Below are 13,343 nucleotides of genomic sequence, written 5' to 3' on the forward strand. Positions count from 1 at the left end.
CCAGAAAAGTAAAGAATTGTGTTGCTTCAGCTCATTTTAAATAAGTAGTTTGACCAAACAGCAGACATGATTATTTTTGAGTCTATAAAACAAACAAAATTACAGGAAAAACATCTCTTATATGAAAATATGACCAAGCCCCCGGCACCTGGACACACCCACCCACCCAATTTTATTGACTGACTGCGAGTTCATCCAATCACAGCGTCCGTTTTATCGGCACTGAACAGCTGGAGCAACAGCACCAGTGCAGACGTGCTCAGAAATTAATCACGCTTTTGATCTATCAGTCATAATGAGAGCAACACTCGTTTCAAAAACACACACGCAGAGCAGCGCACATACTCAAAAATACACCAAATACACTACCTGCACTCCCGAAAACACACACACTGAGAACCTGTTCAAAGGAAAGCAAAGAAATAAACAAAGGAGAGAAGGCAACCCCTCCTCTCCTCCGGGAATTTTACTATTCTGCACTTCTCGGCTTCTCTCATCCCTCTCTTCCCACAATCCTTTGTGCTCGGAATAAAGCTGCTGATTATGAAGCCCAGAGCACTGAGACTCTGCTCACCTGTCAATCAAATGGTAACCTACACACACACCAGCACACACTCAATGTCAGATACCCTGTAATACATCACGTCTCGTACTGATATTATGACATTAACAAACACACGAACGCCTGATATAGCAGAGAATGGCTTGGAATGACATTGTCCGTCTTATCAAGATCTGTAAATATCTGCTTTCTGCTCTCATTATTGGCTTTAACTTTAACATGAACATGCTTAGTTTGATTTTACCTGTTGGGTTTTGCAGAATAATGCTTTACTGCACTCTGTAATTAAACATGTGATGATGATATGCATAATTATGTTTCTGCCACAGCCTGATTCATACAATGCATCCCCTACTCTATATGTGACCCTGGACCACAAAACTAGTCACAAGTGTCAATTTTTTTTAGACTTACAGGTCTACAAAATTCATTCATTCATTCATTTTCCACAGTGAAATGAACCGCCAACTTTTCCAGCATATTCAATTCACCTGTATCACATGTCTTTGGGCTGTGGGGGAAAACGGAGCACCCGGAGGAAACCCACATCAACAAGGGGAGGACATTCAAAAACCACACAGAACTACCAGCTGGCCCAGCTGAAACTCGAATCAGTGACCTTCCTGTTGTGAGGTGACAATGCTAACCACTGAGCCATTGTGTTGTCATACATTTATGCAAAGATCTGCTAGATAAATAGATTTTCATTGATGTCTGAAGTCATTGCATTAGAAAACAGATATGAGATTTTCAAGGTGAATGCGTACCTTGGCTCTAAGGGTCAAATAACAAAAAAATAAGGTCAAGAATCTTGGTGTGACTCTGGAGTCAGATCTGAGTTTCAGTAATCATGTCAAATCAGTTAATAAATCAGCAGACTATCATCTCAAAAACATTGCAAGAATTAGATGCTTTGTTTCCAGTGAGGACTTACAGTAGAGAAACTTGTTCATGCTTTTATCAGCAGCAGGGTGGATTACTGTAATGGACTCTTCACTGGCCTTCCCAAAAAGACAGTCAGACAGTTGCAGCTCATCCAGAATGCTGCAGCCAGGATTCTGACCAGAAACAGAAAAAATCAGAGCACATCACACCTGTCCTCAGGTCTCTACACTGGCTCCCAGTTACATTCAGAATAGAGTTAAAAGTATTATTACTGGACTATAAATCAATAAATGGCCTCAATGCATTACAGATATGCTGACTCAATACTAACCTAACAGACCACTCAGATCTTTAGGATCATATAAACTAGAAATTCCGCAGGGTGAATCTGCTTTCAGCTACTAACAGCGCCCCCGCTGCTGGAATCAGCATCCAGAAATGATCAGATGTGCTCCAACATTAGGCACATTCAAATCAAGACTGAAGCACATCTGTTTACCTGTACCTGAATGAGCACAGTGCTATGTCCCACAGATCACACTACTGTGTCTTTCTTTTCTTTTTCATTCCTTTATAACCTGTTTTAACACATTTAAATCTGTTTTTATTCTCTTGTTTCTTTTATTCCTGTTTATGTAAGAACTTTGAATTACCACTGTGTATGAAATGTGCTCTATTTACACAAAATTTGGCTGAGATATGACTATGTGAATATCTGAAGATTCAAAAAGGGCACAATACTGAAAAATGCCTTCAAAGTTGCCCAATAATGTTCTTACAATTCACATTACTAATCAAGGATGTAGTTTTGATATATTTAAAGTAGAAAATGTACAAAATATCTGCATTGAAGATGATCCTAACTTGATATTCTATCATTTTTGGCATAAAAGGACCAATAATTGTGACTCATGCAATGTATTTTGGGCTATTTTCAGAAATATACCTATGCATCTTAACTTTATTAGGTACACCTTCCTAGTACTGGGTTGGACCTCCTTTTGCCTTCAGAACTGCCTTACTCCTTTGTGGCATAGATTAAACAAGATATCTCTCTTCTCCATTCTGATGATCGGTTTGCAGATCGTCTTGATCATTATAATGCAGCAGATCGTCTTGATCATGTCAACAGTTCTGGCCAAATTCCCTCTCAACCCTAAAACATCATGGCCTCCCAATCATCCCCATCCTCCAAATTGGCTCTTACACTGTCTCTCCACTCCACTAATAGCTGGTGTGTGGTGAGTGCACTGGTGCCATTGTCCTGTGGCAGCCGTCGCATCATCCAAGTGGATACTACACACTGGTGGAGATGTGGAGAGACCCCCCCCCCCTTTATTAGGTGTGCCTAATAAAGTGGCCGGTGAGTGTATGTTAATTTACTATTTGAGCTCAGTCGTCAGCATAATATTGACAGTGTTATTGTTGTTTTGTATTTCTCCATCATCTTTAATTTGACTGTGTAATGTTGCAGCACTTGGAATTGTAGTTTCTCCCTTCATTAAAGCTGTCAAGTACTTTTCCCTGTGTCTTTTTGGCTGATTTACTGTTTCGTCTCAAATCAATGAATTTGCATCGTCCTCATAGCTGGACGGTTTAGTTCTTGACTTGTAATGCAAAGACTTTTTTAAAAACACTTCTAAAAGCAGCACTGATAGAAAATTGAGCGAACACTAATACACTATAAATTTTATTTTTTAAAGAAATGAATGGTTTTATTTTCACTTCCATTGTAGATGTCTTTAATCCACACTCTGTTATCAACAATCTGTTAATCAACAGTGTCCGTACTTTGTGTTTTCTGCTTATTTACGGTTATATATATATATATATATATATATATATATATATATATATATATATATATATATATATATATATATATATATATATATATATATATATATAAACAGGTCTGCAAAATAACAGAAACTGTACTGGCAGTTTTTGTAGCGTAATATACTGTACAACACCAACCCAGAAAATATATCACTTTAAAACTATTAAAGATGGTTATAAAAGTTACAAAAGATGTTGGAAGAAAGACCAGGATCCTATAATGCAATTCAAAAGCATAAATAAATGGGTAAAAATTAAAACATGAATCTTAAAATATGTAAAACTGATAATCTATGTATATTTCTTAAGGTGTAATTTTACAGTTTTCTCCATTTGTTTGGCTCATTTCTTCAGCAAAACTATACAGTAATGATGCTGAAAGTTAATTTTAAAGATATCCCAATATATTTAACAGATATTTTAAATGATAATAACATTTCACAATATTTAATGTACAGTTGAGGTCAGAATTATTAGCCCCCCTGTATATTGTTTTGCCCAATTTCTGTTTAACAGAAATAAGTTTTTTTCAGCACATTTCTAAACATAATAGTTTTAATAACTCATTTCTAATAACTGATTTATTTTATCTTTGCCATGATGACAGTAAATAATATTTGACTAGATATGTTTCAAGATATTAGTGCTTTATACCATTTATAACCATTATAATTAATAGTTTTCAAAAATTAAAATCTGCTTTTATTCTAGCCAAAATTAAACCAATACAACTTTCTCCAGAAGAAAAAATATTATCAGACATACTGTGAAAAATTCCCTGCTCTCTTAAACATCATTTGGGGGGGGGAGGGGGGAGGGGGGGGGGGATCAGAGGGTTAATAATTTTGACGTCAACTGTGTGCTTTATTAAATAACTTGACGTTAGTGAATGTATTTGTACTATTCTCCTATGACAGCTGAAAAGGACAGTTCACTCAAAAATGAAAATCCCCACCCTCAAGTTGGTCCATACTTTTGCTGGAAGTCAATGAAATCTGTAGCTGGAAAATAAAATACTATAAAAATGAAAGACTACAGGATTTCAACATTCTTCAAAATGTCTTCATTTGTTCAAAAAGGAAAGAAACTAAAACAGGTGTGGCACATAGACTGTAAAAGATATGGACGTAGTATGCATGACGTCACCCATAGGTTTCTGAAGAACATAAGAAGCTACCAGTAGGCGCGGCCAACCGATGCCATTTTGTTCGCACATCATCGCACAGACCAGCGGATACCAAACAAGGGCAAAGAGGCGGAGCATGGGCGGAGCTACAGACACCTGCTGGAATTTTGGCATTTTGCTTAGACAGGCTATTCTTTGTGAGAAATGCTTAATACTTCGTTACCTGCGACTTGTTTGTGTTCTGATCACATGTGCTTGGTTTACTATATCAATAAAGTGTTTAGTCTTGTAAAAACAATGGTGTAATACATTGAGCCACTAAACATTGTTCTTATGACGACTTTCTACAGGAGGAAAACGCAAATTACTTCCATATACAGCTAATCAATTTGTCAGATTCTGTAGTGTTTTACAGCTCTAAAGAACATTATAAATGATCTTAAATAAACAAATACATTTATAGAGATGCATATAAGTATATAACTTCACTCACCTGGGAAATGGAGGACACTTGAATGATTTGTGCGTCAATAAAGTGCACACAGCATGGCATACCATCTGATAATTGTAGAAAATAATTCCAAGAAGCAATTGATTGTAAAGCCACATAAAACAAAACAAACATACAATGTATATGCTGAGCTCAGCGGCTAATTAGGGGTGCGTTTACCAAAACCATCGTTAGCCAACTAAGGTCACAAGTTTCCTAAATCCTACTTATCCCCCCTATGCCCTATTCGTTTAGAACATTCTACCATTCAAAGTTGGAATTATTAAAAATAAAAAAGCATTAAGGTCATCTCTCTTAGGTGTAATTTGCTTTCAGACTATTTTTAAAGTTTAGTTTTAGCGATCTACATGTTTGCAATTGTGCTCCCTTCGCAGTGCACTTTGAAAACATTGATGCCATTTTGAACACAGCCTCATGATGAAAGCTATAGGTGACCTGTTATTTAAAAGAGGTTTAAAATTTGTTACGTCTCCAAAGCTTGTGAAAACAAAAAACACAGCATACGTTAATGCTTTTAATTTATAGTGAGTTGTTTATTAAGTATCTGTACTGTATATGACATGGGCCTGCTGATTAGAACTTTCTGCATGTGTCAAATTATAAAAGTAGACTTTTCAAAAAAATTACAAATAAATAAACGATATCCTACTTAATATTAATGATAATCATCATCATCATCACTAATATTATTAATATTATAAAGTAAATATATTTAAAATAAATAGCCTCATTATTTATTTATTTATTTATTTATATGATTTATGATATTAGAATAGTGTTAGCATTTGTAGGTGATTTTAGGATTTAGAATAGAATATGTAATGTTCAACTTCTAAATAATATTAGTAAAGCAAACACAGGTCCTAAATGTGCCATTTAAATACATTTCAGTTATTTGGATTGCTATCCAAATTAATATTGGAGTTTTAATTTAAATGTGTGTGTGCGCGTGTAAAACTATATAATCTGCACAAAGAAATAATGGGGTTCTTCTCTAAAGAAGTTGTTACTCCACCCCTTTTAGAGCACCATGGGTGTTTTACGTTATAACTAACATGGTTCAAGCGATGGATCTGCGACAGAGAAACTAAGCATTTTGGGAAACACTCGTCACTACATCATTCGTTTCCCAAACGATGCATCGTACTATGATAGTTCAGCCACGAGTTGCATTGTTGTTTGGGAAATGCACCCCAGCTGAGGTGAATTGACGGTGACCAGCCAGACCTAGCTGTCACTCAAGTGGCCACGACCCTTAATTATGCAGACTTAATATAAAGGAAACAGATAAGTTATTTAAAAAATAATAATAAAAAAAAAAATCACACCCCTCACAGTTGTCATGAAGGGTAATATTAGCTATACGAACCAAAATCGTTCTTTGTACCAGGCTGTAAACACATTTTTCTGCTGTTAAGTCGTAGTCTATTACAGAGCCAGAACTAGCAGAATTTTGAAGATTTGCAGATTCAGTTACTTCCATATCAGCTTCACGAGGTTGCCGCTTGGTTTGGCACAAGTAAAGTTAATAAATGATGACAGAATTTTAATTTTTGTGTGAACTATCCCTTTAGGGCATACTTGATCAATAAAAGTAGCCAATTAATTTCTGATTGACCCCAAACAGATATTATTTACCAACCTGTAACTTTCAACCACTTCTTTAAGTTTCAGTGTTTCTTAGACACTGTTCTTGCAGACAAATCTGAACAGATTAACTAAAAAAAAAAAAAAATAAATAAATAAAAAATCCAGACTTTCCAACTGCAGGGTTCAACGCTAAGGATTTTTTCTACTGGCCCGATTGGGCCAGCGGTTCAGATTTTTACTTGCCCGGCCAATATTTTCACTGGCCCCAGTGAAAAAGTTAAGTTAACAAAAAAAAAGTTCACTTAATAGCTATTTCTTAGCCACATGTTTTTAATATTGTGTCAAAAATGTGTTTGAATCTAGAATTTAATATTTTTAAAATGTTCAAAAATGTATGAGCATATCTTCGCATTGTACCCACGTAAATGTTTGCCTCCAAGACATTCTTTTAGCCTCATAAATTAATTTTGCTGTACTGGTTTTTACCAGGTTACAAAAAAAGGACATGCTCACAACATCCAATCCAATGGTGTTTACAACATCACTGAGAAGGCAATATTTAAAGGCTTAAAAGCACAAACTGTTTCTGGATTCAAAGACTGTATTCATATGCAATTGACAAATAGTCCCAGACAAATTAAACTTTTGTGACAAGGCACTACGAATCGGGCCAGTAACAATTCTGTCTACTGTCCAGAGCGCCTCGCACGCTGGCCCCAGGCCACAGGGCAGTCCTTATTGTTGAGCCCTGAACTGTCTTTTATAAAAGAATACAATAATTAACTGCATGACAGGTTGGTGTGCAGTTTGTGCTCTCTCTCTAACGCACACACTTGTACAGCTATCTTTATGGGGACTTTTCATGAACATGATGTTTATAGGTACAGTCAAATCCTACCTCTAAACTGACCCTCACAGCAAACAAATCCGCATGTTTACATTCTCAAAATACTCCATTCTGTCTGATTTATGAGCCGTTTTTCTCATGGGTAAAAAAAAAAAAAAAAGCTCAAAACAAACTGGTTTTACTATACTTGTGGGGACATTTGGTGCCCACAATATTAGGAATACAAGCTTCACACACACAAACGGAGACTTTAGGTGTATGGTTAACTCATGCGGCCTGCTATGAGGTTTCCATAGAAACGGCTCTGTCCTGCGGCCTAGGTAATCCACAGGAGCTGTGTGCGAGTGTGTGCTGCGGTGCAGATGGGTAAATGTCGAGAGGAGAGGGACCCTGACCTGCCAAGAGAGCTCAATTAGTATTCACACAGTATGTGGACCCCACTGTGCTCCCTACCCTTCTCTATCTCTCTCTCTCTTACACACACACACACACATATATATGGAATGCACTTTCATATGTTTGATGATGTGGAAATACTAATGCTGAAGCAGGACTGATCAATATTGCTTTTCTGCAGCACTATTTCTAACAGTTCATTTCCGTCTTATTGATGAACAGTGATAAATAAACACTGAAAACATACAGACTTTGTAGTGTGCTCAATTAAACGGTACATCCTGATAACACTGTACGCTGCATACAACATATGCCAGCATTATATCTACTGAGATGAATATATACTGCTCGAAAAAATAAAGGGAACACTTGGGAGTTAAATTGTGTTGTTTTTTTTTGTTGAGCAGCTTATATACACAACCAGTCACTTTATTTGGTACACCTTACTAGTACTGGGTTGAAGCCCCTTTTAATCCTTTGTGGTATAGATTTAAGAAGGTGCTGGAAATATTCCTCAGAGATTTTGCTCTAAATTGGCATGATAGCATCACTCAGTGCTGTAGATTTGTCGGCTGCACATCCATGATGTGAATCTCCCATTCCACCACATCCCAAAGCTGCTCTATTGGATTGAGCTCTGGTGACTGTGGAGGTCATGTGAGTACAGTAAACTCATTGTCATGTTCGAGAAACCAGTCTGAGATGATTCACGCTTTATGACATGGCGTGTTATCCTGCTGGAAGAAGCCATCAGAAGATGGATACACTGTGGTCATAAAGGGATGGACATGGTCAGCAACAATACTCAGGTAGGCTGTGGCGTTGACACGATGCTCACTATGTACTAATGAGCCCAAAGTGTGCCAAGAAAGTATCCCCCACACCATTACACCTGAACTGTTGAAAAATTCTGACCCTACCATCCTAATGTCGCAGTAGATATTGAGACTCATCAGACCAGGCAACGTTTTTCCAATCTTCTATTATTCAGAGATGCAGACCTCGGTTGTATCGAGTGGTTATTTGAGTTACTGTTGCCTTTCTATCAGCTGGAACCAGTCTGGCCATTCTCCTCTGACCACTGGTATCAACAAGGCATTTGCGCCCACAGAATCGCCGCTCACTGGATATTTGCTCTTTTTTAGACCATTCTCTGTAAACCCTAGAGATGGTTGTGTTTGAAAATTCCAGTAGATCAGCAGTTTCTGAAATACTCAGACCAGCCCGTCTGGGTCCAACAACCATGCCACGTACAAAGTCACCTAAATCAGCTTTCTTCCCCATTCTGATGCTCAGTTTGAACTGCAGCAGATCGTCTTAAGGATACTTCTGATTATTAATAGCAATCTGTACATATATTCATCTACTGTAAATCGCTGTTCATAGCTAATACAACCTGTATATTATGTTTATAGTACATCCATCTGTACATATCACCAGAGTTTTCTATAACTACACTTTATAACTTCTACCTCTACTATAACAGTCCTGATTAGACCTAAACTGCATAAATGCATCCATCCATCCATCCGGATGGATGGATGGATGGATGGATGGACGGACGGATAGATGGATAGATAGATAGATAGATAGATAGATAGATAGATAGATAGATAGATAGATAGATAGATAGATAGATAGATAGATAGATAGATAGATAGATAGATAGATAGATAGCAAAAAGGAGAAAACATTAAATGTGCTGGGTGTTTTTTCTATACATTTGTAATGAATGGGAACTAAAGATTTCAATAATAAAAAAAGAAATAATGCAAAATAAGAATAAAAATCTGTTCTGAGTTCAGCCTGAATCATTTCCTATATCTCTGATATGGTAATACGCAGCGTGGGTCATATGGACCACTTTCGTGATACTTTTATGAGAAATAAAAGGCGCTACAGATAATCTACACTACTGTTCAAAAGTCTGCAGTCGAAACGTTTTCATTATGACAGAAACATTACTTTTATTTAACTTTATGTAATGTTATATAAACAATCTTACCTTCTTTAAAAAATCTTGTAAAAAGATTTTCACTAAAATATATGGATAAAAATCCTTGTGTTAAACTACGCTATTTTAAATATACTGATTTGATCACTTCAGCACCTTGTTTTTATCACCCAGCACTTTATATTCCCATATAGGAAACTTAACATGGAATATATATACATATTAATTATGTTCATGCTTGGATTTTACATTTATAAAATGTATATTATATACACAACATGTTTTGACATATTGCAAAAAAGGCCACTTATTGGCCACTTTATTAGGTACACCTGTCCAACTGCTCATTAATGCAAATTTCTAACCAGCCAATCTCATGGCAGCAACTCAATGCATTTAGGCATGTAGACATGGTCAAGACGATCTGCTGCAATTAAACAAAGCATCAGAATGAGGAAGAAAGAGGATTTAAGAGACTTTGAACGTGGCATGGTTGTTGGAGTTGTTGGATCTACTGCGATTTTCACACACAACCATCTCTAGATTTTACAGAGAATGGTCCAAAAAAGAGAAAATATCCAGGCAATGAGCGACAGTTCAGTGGACACAAATGCCTTGTTGATGCCAGAGGTCAGAGGAGAATGGCCAGACTGGTTCCAGCTTATAGAAAGGCAACAGTAACTCAAATAACCACTCGATACATCCGAGGTCTGCAGAAGAGCATCTCTGAACATGTAACACGTCCAACCTTGAGGCAGATAGGCTACAGCAGCGTAAGACCACACCGGGTGCCACTACTGTCAGCTAAGAACAGGAAACTGAGGCTACAATTCACACAGCCTCACCAAAATTGGACAATAGAAGATTGGAAAAACCTTGCCTGGTCTGATGATCTTGATTTCTGCTGCGACATTGGGATGGTCGGGTCAGAATTTGGCGTCAACAGTATGAAAGCATGGATCCATCCTGCCTTGTATTAATGGTTCAGGCTGGTGTTGGTGGTGTAATGGTGTGGGGGATATTTTCTTGGCACACTTTGGGCCCATTAGCACCAAGTGAGCATTGTGTCAACGCCACAGCCTACCTGAGTATTGTTGCTGACCATGTCCATCCCTTTATGACCACAGTGTACCCATCTTCTGATGGCTACTTCCAGCAGGATAACGCGCCATGTCATAAAGCGTGAATCATCTCAGACTGGTTTCTTGAACATGACAATGAGTTCACTGTTCTCACATGGCCTCCACAGTCCCCAGAACTCAATCCAATAGAGCACCTTTGGGATGTGGTGATACGGGAGATTTGCATCATGGATGTGCAGCTGAAAACTCTGCAGCACTGAGTGATGTTGGCATGTCAATATGGAGCAAAATCCCTAAGGAATATTTCCAGTACCTTGCAGAATCTGTCGCAAAGGATTAAGGCAGTTCTGAAGGCAAAAGGGGTCCAACCCTGCTCTAGTAAGGTGTACCTAATAAAGTGGCCGGTGAGTGTATATGCCATCATATATGTCATATATCAGATTTCTAAGTGGGTTTCTTCTAGCTTTAATAAATCAAACATATCAACAGGTCTTCAGAAAAGTGTACTGGAAAAAAATCAAGTTTGGAATCCTGAAATAAACAGAAGCTAATTAGCAAAATAGCCATAGTAAAAAAAACAAAAAACAATAAGCGATCTCATTACGATGCAACAGGAGCCGGACTTCATCCCTGATGAGCTAATGCTAAGCCCATGCTAAACGCTAGCCCTTTACCGCCCTGCCCCGCCACACCCTGATGCCCTTCTGCCCGCCTGCGCTTTGACGGACAGCTGTGGAGTTCTGGACCAACTCCAGCCAGCGGGATTTACTCATGCAAGTAATCTCCCATGATGCCCTGCGGCCAAGCTAGGGCGTGCTGCGCCTCTGCTCCTGATTAATATGCATGAGAATGCTAATAAGCAGGAAGCGCACAGGTGAGCGTGCTCAAAGAAGCCAGTCACAACACAGGAGCCCATATATTCTAATTAGACACCGCAGACCTTCCCATTCACCACAGAGACAATATCACATTCTCACACACACACACACACACACACACACACACACACACACACACACACACACACACACACACACACACACACACACACACACACACACACACACACACACACACACACACACACACACACACACACACACACAGACCTTCCAAACACACAACTGTCTGACGAGATGCAGAAACACTCAGCAAACCTGTTCCTGAAATGCACTGTCACCGGTGCTAGAGAGAAGCTTCAAATCAAAACCTGGTTTCATATAAAGGTTACAGGCAAAAGCCATGAGCAAATTCCCTGAAGCTTCTATCAGTCAATCCGAGTTTAAACACACATGCACACACACACACACTGAGTACTGTGACAATGTTACTGTAGTAACAAGCTGACAAGATGATATGATGAATTTTCAAGCATCTGAAACAGCACAAACTTATAATCATGGAAATCCAATGTTGGGGTCAAATTAGTAAACAATTCCCATTTGGGGTCAGGCAGAGAATATATGTCTGCTTTTATAGATCAAAGACGCCTTAAAGGGATACTTAAAACAAAAATCAAAACATTTGTTCATTTTTGACTTGTTCCAAACTAGTTTTTTATGTTGAACAGAAAAGAAGATAGTTTGAAGAATGTTTGAAACTGGTAACCATTGACTCCTATTATTATTGTTTTTTATGTTGAACAGAAAAGAAGATAGTTTGAAGAATATTAGAAACTGGTAACCATTGACTCTTTTTATAATAGTTTTTTATGTTGAACAGAAAAGAAGATAGTTTGAAGAATGTTAGAAACTGGTAACCATTGACTTCCATTATTATTGTTTTTTTCCCTTCATTATTTGGAATTTTTTACTATTGTGGATGTATTGTGCTGAAAAAACTCTTGTCGTCGATCCCAGTTGTAAGAGCAAAAAATAATAACTTGACTTCTAGTTGAACATTTGGATAGTGGCAGAAGGTCGATTTTTCAGATGAAGCATCTGTTGAGCTGCATCCCAATCATCACAAATACTGTAGAAGACCTACTGGAACCAGCATGGACTCAATTTTCTTACAGAAATCAGTCAAGTTTGATAAAGGAAAACTCATGGTTTGGGGTTACATTCAGTATGTGCGAGAGATCTGCAGAGCGGTTGGCAACATCAACAGCCTGAGGTATCAAGACATTTGTGCTGCCAATTACATTACAAACCACAGGAGAGGGCAAATTCTCCAGCAGGATAGCGCTCCTCCTCATACTTCAGCCTCCACATCAAAGCTCCTGAAAGCAAAGAAGGTCAAGATGCTCCTGGATTGGCCAGCCAAGTCACCAGATATGAACATTATTGAGTATGTCTGGGGTAAGATGGAGGAGGCATTGAAGATGAATCCAAAGACTCTTGATGAACTCTGGGAGTCCTGCAAGAACGCTTTCTTTGCCATTCCAGATGACTTTATTAATCAGTGATTTGAGTCATAGCAGAGATGTATGGATGCAGTCCTCCAAGCTCATGATGGAGTCAGACACAATATTCATTCTGTTTCCACTGCAGAATGTCGTTATATTCTATACTAAACATTATTTCTGTTAAATGACGAGACTTTTGTCTAA

At 37.9% G+C, this 13,343-nt stretch overlaps 1 protein-coding gene and 1 long non-coding RNA gene across 32 annotated transcripts in view; one reads left to right on the top strand and one right to left on the bottom strand.

The window, feature by feature from the left end:
• Positions 1 to 2,497, top strand: part of LOC147839473 (uncharacterized) — a 503,025-nt gene extending 500,528 nt beyond the window's left edge. Inside the window, exon 3 of the long non-coding RNA XR_015519133.1 lies at positions 2,416 to 2,497. This is a non-coding gene — a long non-coding RNA (uncharacterized LOC147839473). The remainder of the gene's footprint in view (positions 1 to 2,415) is intronic.
• The window catches only part of tfap2d (transcription factor AP-2 delta (activating enhancer binding protein 2 delta)), a 223,076-nt gene that overhangs the window by 27,682 nt on the left and 182,051 nt on the right, over positions 1 to 13,343 (bottom strand). For 12 of the 31 annotated variants that reach the window (XM_087297555.1, XM_087297557.1, XM_087297559.1 and 9 more), the window contains one exon: positions 1,497 to 1,620. The exons of 18 other annotated variants lie outside the window; for them this stretch is intronic. The gene's annotated coding sequence lies outside the window, so the exon portion shown is untranslated. Of the gene's footprint in view, positions 1 to 1,496; positions 1,621 to 4,901; positions 5,127 to 13,343 lie in introns of those variants that run through there. One more of the 31 variants, XM_087297560.1, reaches the window with a different exon arrangement.

Source organism: Danio rerio, chromosome 20, assembly GCF_052040795.2.
Source record: "Danio rerio strain M-AB ecotype USA chromosome 20, GRCz13ab, whole genome shotgun sequence".
In the NCBI taxonomy this organism is placed as follows: domain Eukaryota; kingdom Metazoa; phylum Chordata; class Actinopteri; order Cypriniformes; family Danionidae; genus Danio; species Danio rerio.